The sequence below is a fragment of the Pteropus medius genome, unplaced genomic scaffold (assembly GCF_902729225.1).
Source record: "Pteropus medius unplaced genomic scaffold, Ma_sr-lr_union100, whole genome shotgun sequence".
Taxonomy (NCBI): domain Eukaryota; kingdom Metazoa; phylum Chordata; class Mammalia; order Chiroptera; family Pteropodidae; genus Pteropus; species Pteropus medius.
This window is the reverse complement of record NW_024347732.1, coordinates 1,108,126-1,123,162: the sequence shown is the minus strand read 5'-3', so window position 1 is coordinate 1,123,162 and position 15,037 is coordinate 1,108,126. Positions and strand designations below refer to the sequence as shown.

At 32.8% G+C, this 15,037-nt stretch overlaps 1 protein-coding gene across 6 annotated transcripts in view; it reads left to right on the top strand.

Moving 5' to 3' along the window:
* Positions 1-15,037, top strand: part of TRIQK (triple QxxK/R motif containing) — a 102,310-nt gene that overhangs the window by 22,640 nt on the left and 64,633 nt on the right. The window contains exons 2-3 of one of the 6 annotated variants that reach the window (XM_039877106.1): positions 4,065-4,223; positions 5,687-5,905. The exons of 2 other annotated variants lie outside the window; for them this stretch is intronic. The gene's annotated coding sequence lies outside the window, so the exon portion shown is untranslated. Of the gene's footprint in view, positions 1-1,752; positions 1,814-4,064; positions 4,224-5,686; positions 5,906-15,037 lie in introns of all 6 variants that reach the window. 3 more of the 6 variants (XM_039877105.1, XM_039877104.1, XM_039877109.1) reach the window with 3 other exon arrangements.

The following is a 15,037-nucleotide window of genomic DNA, read 5'->3' as shown; positions in this document are numbered from 1 at the left end:
CTCAGAGTACTCCCCAGACCTGAAGCTGCTTGTCCACTGTCAGTAAGGCTCAGCAGCTGAATGAGCCCCAGGGTGTACCAGATTTGGATGAAGCGGAGTCTTAGAGAGTTACCATGGTAGATCAAGTCCTTTTTCCCAGATTAGTGCAGATTGTTGCCAGCGCCAAGCCTGTGGCTACTCGCAAACATCTCCCTCACAGTGAGGCAAACCTCTGCCTGCCTCTGGCCTGTAGACCGCCTGAGATTTATTGAAGAAATACAACAGCACTGCCTAGGCTTGCCCATCACTGAGGTACATGAGCTGAGACCTATTGATTGCTGTTGAACATGCCTCCTGCTGAGAGCACAGTGTGGGACTGGTTGCTTAGTAAGGGAATTGCCTTAAGCATTTTGCAAGTTGTGTGGGATCTTCAGGGTAGAGAGACTGGATTTCACTAGGCCAATACACATTCAGTTTTGACCTTGTGTTTGTGTGGGTGGAGGGGCTCAACAGAGGCAAGATGGTGCTCACCTGCAGGCTACATCAGAAGAGGGCTTAACAGGTGGGCAATGGTGGCTGTCCCTCCAGTCCTTGCTCTGAAGCTACACATCTTAGTCTTTTCCTGCATTTCTATGGTATCTCCTAAGCTGCTGTACTTTTGCTAGAGTCCAGTGTTAGGAGCTGCAAGCAATTGAGTCAGTATGAAGGCTTTTAAAAGAGGGCATATTGGTTTCCAGCTACTTTCTGTTTTACCTGGACAGCTGGAATCCCCACTGATTTTCACAGCCAGATTTTTTGGGTACTCTTATTCCTGGCACTGGAACTTTGAGCTGGGAAGTCCTGGAATGAAGCTAGGGCCCCTCGCTCCTCCAGGGGGACCTCCACAGCAAAGATATATCTCTGGATGCTCAACTACCACATGTGAGTGTGGGACCAGCCCTGTTTGTGTTTCCGCCCATCTTACAAGTCTCAATGTAGTCTCCTATTTATATCTCCAGTTATAGGAGTTCTGCTCAGCTAGTCTTCAGATCATTCTCCAGGTTGACTGTTTCATAATTTAGTTGTAATTTTAATGCAGTCCTGAGAGGAGGCATGCACACCGTTTACATCTTGACTAGACCCTGAAGTAATTTTAAATTTTCAAAGGTTTAAGGAGTTATCCACAATGTAAAAGAATAATCTATCTGGGTTTTGTGTAGAGAGAATTGTTTTAGAACCAAACATAATGTGTAGGTTTACACACTGTACCACTTTTACATGTGGCTTATTAAAACTTTATGAAAACTCAAGATGATGGAAGTTTAGTTGTTATAGACTACTTGAGCATACTTGAATTTTCTTTCCTTAGGTGTTAAAAAAACAATGTTTAAATTAATGTTTATCATTTCTTTTAAAAAAAATTAACATACTTGTTTTGAATGCCCATATTGACTAAAATCATATTCTATTTTAAATCTTGGTTTAGGTACATAGTGAAAGTAGTTTCCTATATAGATTTTATCTCAAATTTATGTAAACCTTTATATTTGACACATTATTTTCTTAAAAATGATCTCATTTCATCCTTATAGTAATCTCTGCAATATATATATATGTATGTATATATACAAATATATGGATTGTATATATACATATATATGTATTATATATATGTGTATATATATATATATATATATATATATATATATATATATACACACACACACACACACATATATACATATATATGGCTTATATATATATATTTTTTTCCTTTTTTTTTCCATTTTACAGAGAGAAAGCCTATGTCCCAGCTGGATGATCTGAACACATTCTTCCTTGTAGAGAAAATTGTGTAAGCTCTGTGATTAGATAGATTTGAGTTCAAATTGCTATTCTTTTTTCTTGTTATCTGTACATACTTGGAAAAACACTTAAATATTAGCCAATTTAGTTTTTCCAGTTAGGTTTCATTGTAGACAGAACATATTACTTTTATAATTTTAAACTTCCAAGACACACTGGGCCAAATATTTTAGATAAGGACTGTAGACCTATATTATTATGACCCTCTTAATAATAGGCTTATTGAAACGTAATTTGCAACCATAAAATTTATCACTTTAAAGTGTACAATTCAATGGTTTTTAGTATATTCACCGACTTGTGCAGTCATCACCACAATCTAATTTTAGAATATGTTAATCACCTCAGAAAGAAACCCCACACCCATTATCAGTCACTCCCCATCTCTTCTGCCCCAACCCTTACTTAGCCTTAAGCAACCGTTAATCTATTTTATATCTCTATAGATATTCCGATTCTGAACATTTCATATAAAGAGACTATAAGAATGATGCATTAATTTGACTTTTGTGACTGGCTTCTTTCACTTAGCATAATGTTTTCAAGGTTAATCCATGTCGTAATGTGTATCAATATTTCATTCTTTTTTATAGCTGAATAATATTTCATTATGTAAATATACCATAAATTTTTATCTATTCATCATGGATTTTTGTCACTTTTTGGCTATAAACATAATGCTGTTATGAACATTTGTGTATAAGTTTTTATGTGGACATGTTTCCGTTTATCTTGGGTATATACCTAGGAGTGGGATTGCTGGGTCATATTGTCATTCTATGTTTGTATTTTTTAAGGACTTGCCAAACTGTTTTCCAAAATGGTTGCACCATTTTACTTTCCCACCAGCTATGTATGAAAGTTCTAGTTTCTCCACATCCTTGCCAACCACTCATGGCGGTTTTGATTTGAATTTGCCTAATGACTGATGATGTTGAATATCTTTTTATGTACTTATTGGCAATTCGTATTTCTGTTCAGATTCTTTCCCCATATTTTTCATTGTGTTATTTGTATTTTACTATTGAGTTTTAAGTGTTCTTCATATATTCTGGGTATAAGATCCTTATCAGATATATGATTTGCAAATACTTTCTCCCATTCTGTGGTTTGTCTTTTCACTTTGTTATATATGTTTATTTTCTTCTTCACTGATGAAATTCAGTTTATCTATTTTTAAATTTTATTCCTTATGCTTTGGTGTTGTATGTAAGAAACTATTGCCTAACCTAAGGTTATGAAGTTTTACTCCTGTATTTTCTTCTAAGCATTTTATAGTCTCAACCTTTGCATTTAGGTCTATGATTCTTTGAGTTGATTTTTTTAGTTAATTTTTGTATATGGTGTGAAGAAGGAGTTCGATTTTATTCTTTTGCAGCGCCATTTTGAAAAGAAGACTATATTTTCATATTTTGATACTTGACCTGGATTATTATCACTATTTACAAATAGCCTACAAATTGTAAGCTGATTTTTAATGATATGATTTGAATTAGTGAAACTTTTGTTTTCAAATATTTGGAGTTAAATTTTGAGTTGGTATTATTATTATTATTATTATTGGACAGTGTTTGGAACTATTTAAATTTGATACTGTTATCTAAGTGAGAACAATTGTAGCATAAAACTAGAAATAAGTTCAGTGGCTGGCACATAATAGTTATTTAGTAAATATTTACCAAACAAAAATTAATAAATCATACATTATTTGATTGTTTTCCTTGTTGCTTTTAAATGAGCATTTTGTTTAGAAATTAATATATTCTGAAAAGTATATGGTTGAATAAATGTAATTATTTTTATAGGTCAACTCTTTAAGTTGTAATAACAGGAAATAAATTCATATCAGTCTCTTTACATTCATATTGGACTCTAACATACAGTAGAAACATCTCTATTTTTCTGATATTTGCTATACAGGGAACAATTCTGAAAGTGTAATATGCAAAAATAATGTTACTATTTATTATAGTGGAAAAGGCATCTTCACTTAAATAAACTTGAGATTTTCTATTACAGAACTTCTCAGAGCCTTTTGATGAAAGTGTGTCTTGTGAAAAGAGTGGCATAGTATGCAACATTTTTCACGTTTATTTGGCCATAGAAGCTTAATTGAACATAAAACAGAATTAGCAAACCAAGAAATCTTTTGGAAAATGCTACCAGAGATTTCATTTTGTGGACAATTAGGGAACTGCAGATCATTCACTTAGTATTTCATATTAAATTTTCAATTCCAGTAAGAAAAAGAAACCAAGAATACTGTTTTGGTATCTGGAATTGAATTTGCCAGGAATGCAAGCACAGTTTCCTCAGTAAAGATCTTGCCTTTGGAAGCGTCTTACCCCTTGGCAGTTTTCCACAGTTCAAACTTGGCAGCATCAAGGACACAACACAAGGTGTGTTTATTTTATTTAACATTTGGCAAAGGTTTTTTGACTGGTTTATTTTCTTTCACTTTGTTTTCTTGTTTTGGTTTGTTTTTGGCAATGAAATTGGGTTCAGAATGCTGTTTTTAAGGAAGGCAGTATAGCAATGGGGAGATGATTTTTCTTTTATTATTTTGTGGTATTTGGGCAAATCCAAGTAACTTAAGCAATATCCACAGAGCTATAAGTCTTTATCTGACTTATTTGTCAGATTGTTTAGATTGTTTAGTATTATTAATCATCTACTAGGATTTGTTGCTACATTAATTACTTGATCTCTCTTGATGTTTGATACACCATGTACTTTGGTAAATTACTATATTTTGGTGATTATATATTGGTTGTAATCAATATCCCAGCATAGTAAGTAATAAACAGATTAAGATACTCATAAAATATCAGTTATTCAACATTATTTAACATTAGACATAATGTTGAATAATTGATATTTTATGTGGATCTTTCTTGATTAATTGGTACATTTTTGTTTCACATGTATTGTGAGGAGAGGAAATATATCATAACATGAAAGACTATGGGCCTCCATTATATCTCTGACCTTATCTTCTACTGTCATCTTCTACCCCTCACTCAGAATTTATCAGTGTCTCTCCATTTCACTCAGGATAAAAGATAAAAGCTCTTAAACTGGCCTACATGTGTCTAAGAGATTTGGCCTCTCCTTGGTACCTCTCCAATCTCATCTCTAAGCACTCACGTGCTCAGCTATACTGGTTCCTCTGTTGTTTTTTGAACATGGCAGGCATGTTCCCATTTCAGGGTTTTTGCAGTATTCTCTCTGCTGAATTGATATTCCCAGATATCTGCATGGACAGTTGATGTACTTTGAGATTTCATTAAAAGGTAACCTTCTAAAAGAGGTCTTACATGCTCATCATCTAAATATCCTGGCTCTGTATTTTCTACTTAGCCATTTACCACTATCTGATAAACTATATATGTTATACACATTCTTCTTGCTTATTGTCATAATTCTTCACAAGAATGTTACTTCCTGTGAGGACAGTATTTTTTGTTTGCTCTGGTTTTACTCTACATCTGGCCCTTGATGAGTGAATGAGTAAATGGATGAATGAATGAACAATTAATTTAGCATTTACCATGTCTAGGCACTGTTATAGGTGACAAGGATACAGTGATGAAATACCCAGTTCCTTCCCTCAGAAGTACAATTTAAAGGGAGATGGATAATTACAGCAGCCATCTTACTACACTGTTGTGTTATGATAAGAGTATGAATAAATACTATCATCACTTTGAGAAGAAACATTTGAATCAGACTGTGTTGGGCTCATGAAAGTCTTCCTGAAAAAGGTCACACTTTGTATTAGTTAGAATAACCTAGGCTATGCTGTAGGAACAAACAAGACCAATTCTCAGTGTCTTAACACAAATGTTTATTTCTTACATAGACTACATATTCAAAATGAGTTTGTAGAAAAGCTCTGTGACTCAAGACATCAAAGACTTCATCTGGATCCATGATCACTGCAGCAATGGGAAGAAAGAGTGGCTAATTAAGCACTTGCATTTAGAGTTTCATTGGTCAAAGCGAATTGCTTGATTTCAAATAGGGCACTGTGAAGTGCAATGCTGCCTTTTAACCAAGGAGAAGGAAAATTGGAAGATATGTGAGTAGAATTAATGACTGACATACCTTTCTATTGTTTTAAAGGAGTTTAAGATATCCAGGTAAAGAACTATTTGAAAGCATTTTCAGAGAAAGAAAGAGCATGGGCAAAGGCAGTAAGCTGTTATGTAGTTTAATTTTAGGGAACTGCATGTAATTCAAAGTAATTGAAACATAGCATGTGTGAGGGATAAAGACAAGTGAAGAAATTGGAGGGAAGACATGAGTTAGATTAAATCAGACTATGGAAATAAAACTCCATCCTAAAGTACATTGGGAAGCATTGAATGATACAATATACTTCAGGAGAATTTCTTGATTAAATTTTATTTGTGAGAGATTATTCTGCAGGCAAGGTGGGGGATGGTTTTGAGCGGAAGAAGATTGGAGACAGAAAGACCTATAATAATGCTAATGCAGTAAGGCCAATGAGACCCCCATCCCCTCCTCCAAAAGATGGCAATGACAGAAGAGATAGAAAAGAAGGGAAACAAAAGATAAAAAGGTAGGGAAAGTATGTATGGGGTGGGTTCCTGGGTAAAGAGGAAGTCTTGGCAGGAAACAGGACACTTCTTACACTGAGATCAAAGTGGAGGTACTGGTATGGACAATGTTTGTGTCTGAGCATATGTGTGTGTGTGTGTATTTGTGTGTGTTTGATATGTATCTAAATGTTTGTGTTGGTGTGTGTAAGAGAGTGAATTAGAAGAAGCTTTTAGATGAATGATTTGTATATAATGATCTCTATTCTCGTTGTGATGGGAGACAAGCTCATGTACTCAGACTACAATGATGATGTGTGGAAGATTCCAAGAGAGCTCTATAAGCTGGAATGATGACTGAGTCAAATGGGAAATTCTGCAGACTTGGGGCAGAGAAGTTTCTGGACAGTATTATGCCCTTGTAAAAATCAGATTACAAATTTTACTTCAAAAATTGAATTGGGAAACTCATTTGCTTTTTTCTTTACCTTTTCTAGAGTTCAGCAATAATTTTAAGATATATGCTTTAAAAGAATTTTGTGTATGCTGTTTCCATTAAAGGGATTCATTAGATATAATCTAGCCCCTGCCCCAAAAGTTTGGCTAATGTGATGATTTCAATAACAGAGGGAAAATTCTTAAAACTAGTGAAATAGTTGTCCAGTGCTTTTATAAAATATTTTTTTATGATAGAATTTTAAATAAAGTAGTATAATGTTACTGTCAAGTTTAATTTTCAAAAAAAAATAGAAAAGTGATTGGAATACTTAATGATATTTTTCTTAAAAAGGATTTTTGAAGGCATTGTTGGGAAAGTACTATAATTTAAAGTATATTCTAAAATCGTGTTTCTTTTTTACCATTGAGTGTTAGGCCCAAGGTTATTTTAAACATTTAGTATGCTAAATTTGTTATTGCAAATTAAACTTTTGAGACCTTGCTGACAGTACCAGTTTTATCTAATGTCAGAGTACTGCTTTAGTAGAAAGAACTGTACTGACCTGCTCAACGCATGTGGTGGATATATGAAAAATTATGATATAATAGACTCAATAGAAATAATATTAAAAGCATATAACTCTGGAAGAGAGAATAACAAAAAAAAATGGAAAGGTTGATTTAACAAGATTCTTTACTTAGACTGGAAGATAACTTGGGACGTCTGATATAGATTAGAAACTCAGTTGTCAATTTGAAAAATAGGAACTAGTGTTTAAATTTATTTTGTTGTTATTCAGAAGCCTTTCATTTCAGAAAGTAAATATTTTTGAGTACTAATTTATATATATATATTCCAATGCTTGTTGACAAAATGACAGCATATGTAATTTGGCCTCTTAAAAATTATCCAAATATACTTTTATTGAAGCTACTTAGCTGATGATAGAATTTGGTTCGGAGACCAAATGACAGAAACTGTACAATTTATAGGTAATTAAATTAGTATAAGCTTAGTATATTATGAGACCATTCTTATACTCTAAGAACCTTAAATATAAGGGAATTCATTAACTACTTTAATGAGTTGAGGTCATCAGGTTTAGGTTGTTATTTTTGTCTAAAAAAATTATTTAGATTGTGTGTTGCTTCAACAGTGAGTAACTTATTTATTAAAACCAGCATGATGTAATGATACTAATAACATTTATTGACTACTTACTATGTGGGAAACACCATGTTAAGTAGTTCATCTGAATTAGCTATTTAATTTAACCTTTAAATTATTACTGTACCCATTTAAAAAATGGTTAAGAGCTTAGCTTGGTCAACTAAAAAGTGACAGAACCATAAAGGAAACAAGTTAAAGTAGGGAAGAGTTAACCTACCCTTTATCAATTTCATATTCTTATAGAAGATAGTTTATAGTAATATTTTAAAATTCAAAGTATTTTTAATTAACAATAATATGTATTTAATTAAGTATAATAATTAAACATAACACATAGATATTTTAAGTTAATGTAACTGTTCTGGAGAATTATGTACTCAAAAATATGTATGAGCGTCTTATCAAAGCTAAACAGGACAAATTCAAAGGTAGGGGCTTAGAGTTGTTCGTAGCCTTCTTACCACATTCATTTTTAAATGCCTTATTTGAAAGAGAATATTCTGGTTTATGTTTTTCATATTTTTTCCCTTTTAGAAAGAGGCAGATGGTATGAAAACTGGACTCCTTTATTTAAAGGGAATGTTGGTATTTATAACCAAACTTATCTCCAGCAAGATTTGTTTTTTGCAGCTGTTCCAGGTTGGGAAAAAATATTATATTAAAGCCCTGGCTTGTTTTTCTTTCTATATTTAGGGGGTAAAATCTTTAGAATGTGCAAAAACGATGTTGATTTTAAAAACGAATGCAGTGTAAACTGTGATTTTCTTTTGCTTCTATATGTGAATTTTCTGTTTGTATGCTGTGATGATATTACTTTTTGTTTCAATGATCTATTTCCTAGATATATCACACTTGAGAAATAATTTACTCATAATTTTCATATCATCAATGTATTCTATGTGTTCTAGTAGATTTTCAGTAAGAGACTATGTTATTAAATAAACCACTTTTTAATTTTCCATTTTGATATTTTAGTTATTTTCATTCTACCCAGAGCATCTTTTTCACCTGGAAATTAACTTTCTTTGTTCTTATAGCTGTTATATACTATGATATATATATATATATATACACACACATACATATATATATTTTTTTATTTTCTATTCTTTGCTTTTATTTTCAATTACAAATGATGCTGTTTTTCTCTATATGTATTTGAGAAACATTCTTTTATTATTTAATTGAAAATTAATTGTATTTTATGTTCTAACTTAATAAACCAAGCTATCTCTTTGGGCACATGATAACGCTAGAATGAATGTCTGTGCTTGTACACACATGTAGTCTTCATACATATGTGTTTTGTATATATCCTCACACATGAACAATTTTCCACAGAGGATTATTATAATAAATATATTGATTTATTGTGAATGAATGTGATTATTGATTTATGTAGAGATAACTTAAACAGCTTGCTTGTCAAATTAAAGCAAGCTTTACTATGTAGAGATTAGCTTCCTTAATATGAGAATATGCAAATTATGATTATGTCAGACTTGTATATTTTTCTTTTTTAATAATTGAAACCAAACTTTTATTTAAAAGTTTTTATTGTCTCTATCAGCACTCACAGTTAAATGATTTACTTTAACATCATAAAGACCAAAATATTGCTTAAATCTATAAAACTAACCATTACTAGTAGCAAACAATTTGTCTCCAGAGAGTTTCTGACTTTTTTGATTAAATTCTTTAAACTTCAACCTTCACTTCACAAAATAATTACTCTCTTTAATCACATAGAATGTGAGTAACTTTGTAGATTTTATCAGTTTGGTTTATTCCCCATCTTGCTTTATTCTTCCTTTATTCTTTATAATGATACTTACAGTTAAAAGTGTTGAGTGAAGAACATGGGGACTCTTTGTTGGTGTATGACCTCTATCTTTTTATAAGGAATACTTTCCACTCTAGTACAATTTCACAAATTATACATTTGTACAAATGTCATTCTTTTCTTGGATGTGAGTTTAGTAGAAATTTAAATGGAATTCTCAAAATTAAGAAATGAATTAATATGAAACACTTAGTGAAAGCTGCTAGCATTATATTACTCTGTACTCTCACCAGGTAACAAAGGTACTGATTTTATAAAAGATATGAAATTATGAAATTGTGCTAAAAAAAATCTTGTACCTCACTATTCCTGTTTTTGTTGTTATCGCTGCATATTTTCATTGGATACTTATATGAATTAGCATTTAAGGAACATGTGGCCAGGGCTTATTTATATTCATTTTCTACTTCTTTAGCTAGGAGATCTGAAACATATGTTTCTTAAATTATTTGAAAATAATAAATGAAAATATTTTTTAGTTTATTTTAAAAAGTATTATATATTAGTTTCAGGTATACAGTACAATGGTTAGAATTTTATATAATTTATGAAGTAATTCCCCTGGTTACTCTAACACCCATTTGACTCTACACACAAACATTAGAATAATATTTACTATATACCCTATGCTATACTCTAAATCCCTGTGACTGTTTTCTCACTACCAATTTGTACTTCATCACTTCACCTTTTTCACCTAGCTTCCAAACCCCCTGCTCCTCTGGCAATCACCAGTTTGTTCTCTGTGACTCTGTTTTCAATTAGTTTGTTTCTTTTCTTTCTTAGATTTTGCAGGAACATAATATGGTATTTATCTTTCCATAATCATATGATATTTATCTTGCTCTATCTGACTTATTTCACTTAGCATAATACCCTCTAGGTCTTCATGCCACAGCAAATGGTAAGATTTTATTTTTTAATGGCTGAGTAATATTCCATTGTATATAAGTACTATAACTTCTTCTACAGTCATGTATTGATGGGCACATAGATTACTTCTGTATCTTGGCCATTGTGAATAAGGCTGAGGTGAACATAGGGGCGCATGGATCTTTATGAATTAGTGTTTTTATTTTCTTTGGATAAATACCCAGAAGTGCAATTGCTGAGTCAAAAGGTAGTTCTTTTTTAAAATTTTGGAGAAACTTCCAAACTGTTTTTCATAGTGGCTGTACCAATTTGCAATCCCACCAACACTGTACAAGGGTTCCCTTTTCTCCACATCTTTGTCAAGACTTGTTGTTTTTGATATATTGATGATAGCCATTCTGACAGGTGTGAGGTGATATCTTACTGTGGTTTTAATTTGCATTTCTCTAATCATTAGTGACCTCGAGCATCTTTTCATATGTCTTTTGGCCTTCTGTATGTCTTCTTTGGAGAAATGTTTATTCAGGTCTTCTGCCCATTTTTTTAAATTGGATTGTTTGTTTTTTGGTGTTGACTTGTATGAATTCTTGATAAATTTTGGATAATAACCCCTTCTCAGATGTATGGCAGGCAAATATCTTCCATTCAGTAGGTTTTTCATTTGTTGATGGTTTCCTTTGTTGTGCAAAAACTCTTTATTTGATGTAGTCCCATTTGTTTACATTTTTCTTTTGTTTCCCTTACCTGAGGAGATATATCAGGGGAAAAAAAAAGTATATATAGCTAAGAGCAATGCCAGAGAGTTTGCTGCCTATGTTTTCTTCAAGGAAACATAGGAATTTTATGGTTTTAGGTCTTATATTTATTCAAATCTGCAATCCATTTTGAGTTTATTCTTGTATCTGGTGTAAGAAGGTGGACCAGTTTCATTTTTTGCATGTAACTATCCAGTTTTCCCAACACCATTTATTGAAGAGACTGTCTTTACCCATTGTACATTCTTGCCTCTTTTGTCATAGATTAAATGACCATGTAGATGTGGATTTATTTCTGGGCTCTCTATTTTGTTCCATTGATTGATGTATGTTTTTATGCCAATATCATGCTGTTTTGATTACTATAGCTTTGTTTACTATCAGGTAGTGTGATACCTCCAACTTTGTTCTTCTTTCTCAAGATTGCCATGTCTGTTTGGAGTCTTTTATATTCCATATAAATTTTAAGATTACTTGTTCCCATTTTGTAAAAATGTCATTGGTATTTTGTTAGGGATTGTATTGACTCTATAGATTGCTTTGGGTAGTATAGCCATTTTAATAATGTTGATTCTTTCTACTCGTGAGCACTGTATATGTTTTCATTTATTTATATCTTCTTCAATTTCCTTTTTCAATGACATAATTTTCTGAGAACAGGTCTTTTACCTCCTTGGTTAATTTGATTCCTAGGTATTTTATTGTTTTTGATGCAATTATAAATGAGATTGTTTTCTTAATTTCTCTTTCTGATGGTTCATTATTGGGGTATAAAAATGCAACTAGCTTCTGAATACTAATTTTGAATTCTGCTCCTTTACTGAATTCATTTATCAGTTCTAACAGTTTTTTGGTGGGATCATTAGGGTTCTGTCTATAGAATATCATGTCATCTGCAAATATGACAGTTTTACTTCTTTCCAATTTGGATGCCTTTTATTTCTCTTTTTCTCTGATTACTGTAGCTAGGACTTTCTCTACTTTGTTGAATAGAAGTGGGGAAAGTGGACATCCTTGTCTCATTCCTGACCCTACAGAAAATGCTTTTAGCTTTTCCTCATTGAATATAATGTTAGCTTTAGGCTTATCGTATCTGGCCTTTATTATATTGAGGTATGTTCCCCCTATTCCCACTTTGCTGAGAATTTTAACTATTAATGATGCTGGATTTTTTTGAATGCTTTTTCTGTATCTATTGATATGATCATATGATTTTTATCCATCAATTTTTTTATGCGGTATATTACATTAACTGACTTGTGGTTATTAAATCAACCTTGTATCCCAGGAATAAAAATCCCACTTGGTCATGTTGTATGATCTTTTTAATGTATTGCTGAATCAGGTTTGCTAACATTTTGTTGAGGATTTTTGCATCAGTGTTCATCAGGGATATTGTTCTATAGTTTTCTTTTTTGATATTGTCTTTGGTTTTGGAATCAGGGTAATGGTGACTTCATTTAAAGAGTTAGGAAGTCGTCCTTCCTGTTGAATTTTTTGGAATAGCTTGAGAAGAATAGGTGTTAATTCTTCTTTGAATATTTGGTAAATTCATCTACGAAGCCATCTGGTCCAGGATTTTTGAAAGTTTCTGTGTGTGTGTGTGTGTGTGTGTGTGTGTGTGTGTGTGTGTGTGTGTATGTATGATTTATAATCTTAATTTTTATTTATTTAATTTTAATTAATATTATTATTTTTTATGGTGATATTGGCTAATGAAATCCGGTAAGTTAGATTTCTTTCTGTCACCACATATTTGACCCCTTTTACCCCCACCCCCTACCCTCTGGTAACCACTAGCCTATTGTCCATGTCTATGAGTCTCTGTTTTCCATTCTGTGGCTGTACAAATTTGCAGTCCCACCTGCAGTGTGTGAGGAGAACCGGTAATTTTTATCAATTAAATTTTTCTTATTCCTATTATTACTGAGTTAGTATTAAACTATTGAACTACCATGAAAATGGATTCCGAAAATGCAGTATTGTTCACCCTGAAACACAGGGCAGAACATGCATATTCTTAATCTTTGGTTTTAATATGAGAGATTGTGTGAACAATGAAACACACAGCTCTCAGAACCATGCTAACCTTTATAATTTAGAGATATAATCACCTGTTAATTTCTTTGATGCATGATTTTGGCCCTTTTAGAATTTAATCAACCTGATTCTCTGACTTGGAAGCTAGAGGCTGGAAGTAGCATAAAATGTACAGGGAAGCCCAATTTAGGAACTTGCCCATCTCCCGACAGGAATGGGCTCACTCAGAGGGATTTCTTCCTATGGATTTTTTTATTACTCATGTAGAGCTGGAAGGAAAATAATCTGGTAGATTCTACAGCTGTGAATAGTGGGTTGAGCTTTGCATCAGATAGACTGGGGTTGGAATCCTGATTCTGTAATCATAGGCTATGTCACTCTGTGCCTCTGTTATCTGTCTATGATATATTCTCTACTTCATGGACATGTTATAAAGGTTAAAAGAGAAAATATTTTTTAACAAATATTCCAATATGTCATGAACATAATTCTATAATATTGCTGAAAAACAATGAGTAAAAATTATATATATATATATATACATATATACACACACACACACACACACACACACACACATACACACACACACATATATATATATGCATTTAAAAATTTATAGATTTAAAAGCACTTTTTACATGCATTATTAAAAAGTTTCCAAAGAAGAAACAAACTCTTTTCAGAGCAATACCATGAGATGCTTTTCAATGATTCCAGGAAGTAAAACACACAAGTGATTTTGTGTGTTTAATTTTATAGAACAAGGTCATTTTATTCAGCTAATGAGAAGGCAGAGGTATTAAGAATTTGAAAATTACTTAGCCTCACTGACCTCATTTCCCCAAACATAATTACGTTGGCAGTAAGACAAAGGAAGAAGGGTCTTTCCTGGACCTCCTGGTCCACCGAGTGTGCTAACCACTTGATATGCAACTAGGTGGTTTCACTCTCAGGGTCCCCAAGATAAATGAGCCATAGAGCAATTATGAAGTCATCTCAGGGAAGCTGAGAAGGAGGAAGCCCATTTGGACAGTGCTCTCGAGCTTTGCACTAGGTGCACACTTGAGGCAAATGGAAAACACAGCACAGCTCAGGAGAAGCCCAGAAATGAATATCAGAAAAAACACGGTAAAGTCTAACACATTTGACACAAAAATAACATTGTTTCTCATCTTTAGTGTGGATTCTCAGAGTGACTGAGGGGTGGGAATCAGAAATCAGTCTAAAAGAGGCCTTGACTTAAGAAATCTAGAGCTATTGGCTTTTATTTTTTAATCGGAAATCTCACTTTGAGTGGAAAAAGTAACTTGCTCTTAGGTAAATTCATTCACAGAGTTGTGAGAAAAAGCACGTTCATACACAGAGCCAGGAAAAAGCCCCAAGACTGAGTCTCCTTCTAGAAGTTGAGGGCTGGGAATGACTAAAGAAAGAGGCTGGTAATTAATAGAGTTTATAAAGGGAAACTTACATATGAGTCACATCTTAGGTGGCTGCAAGATGAAATGGATCCCTGTACAGCTTGGCAGGT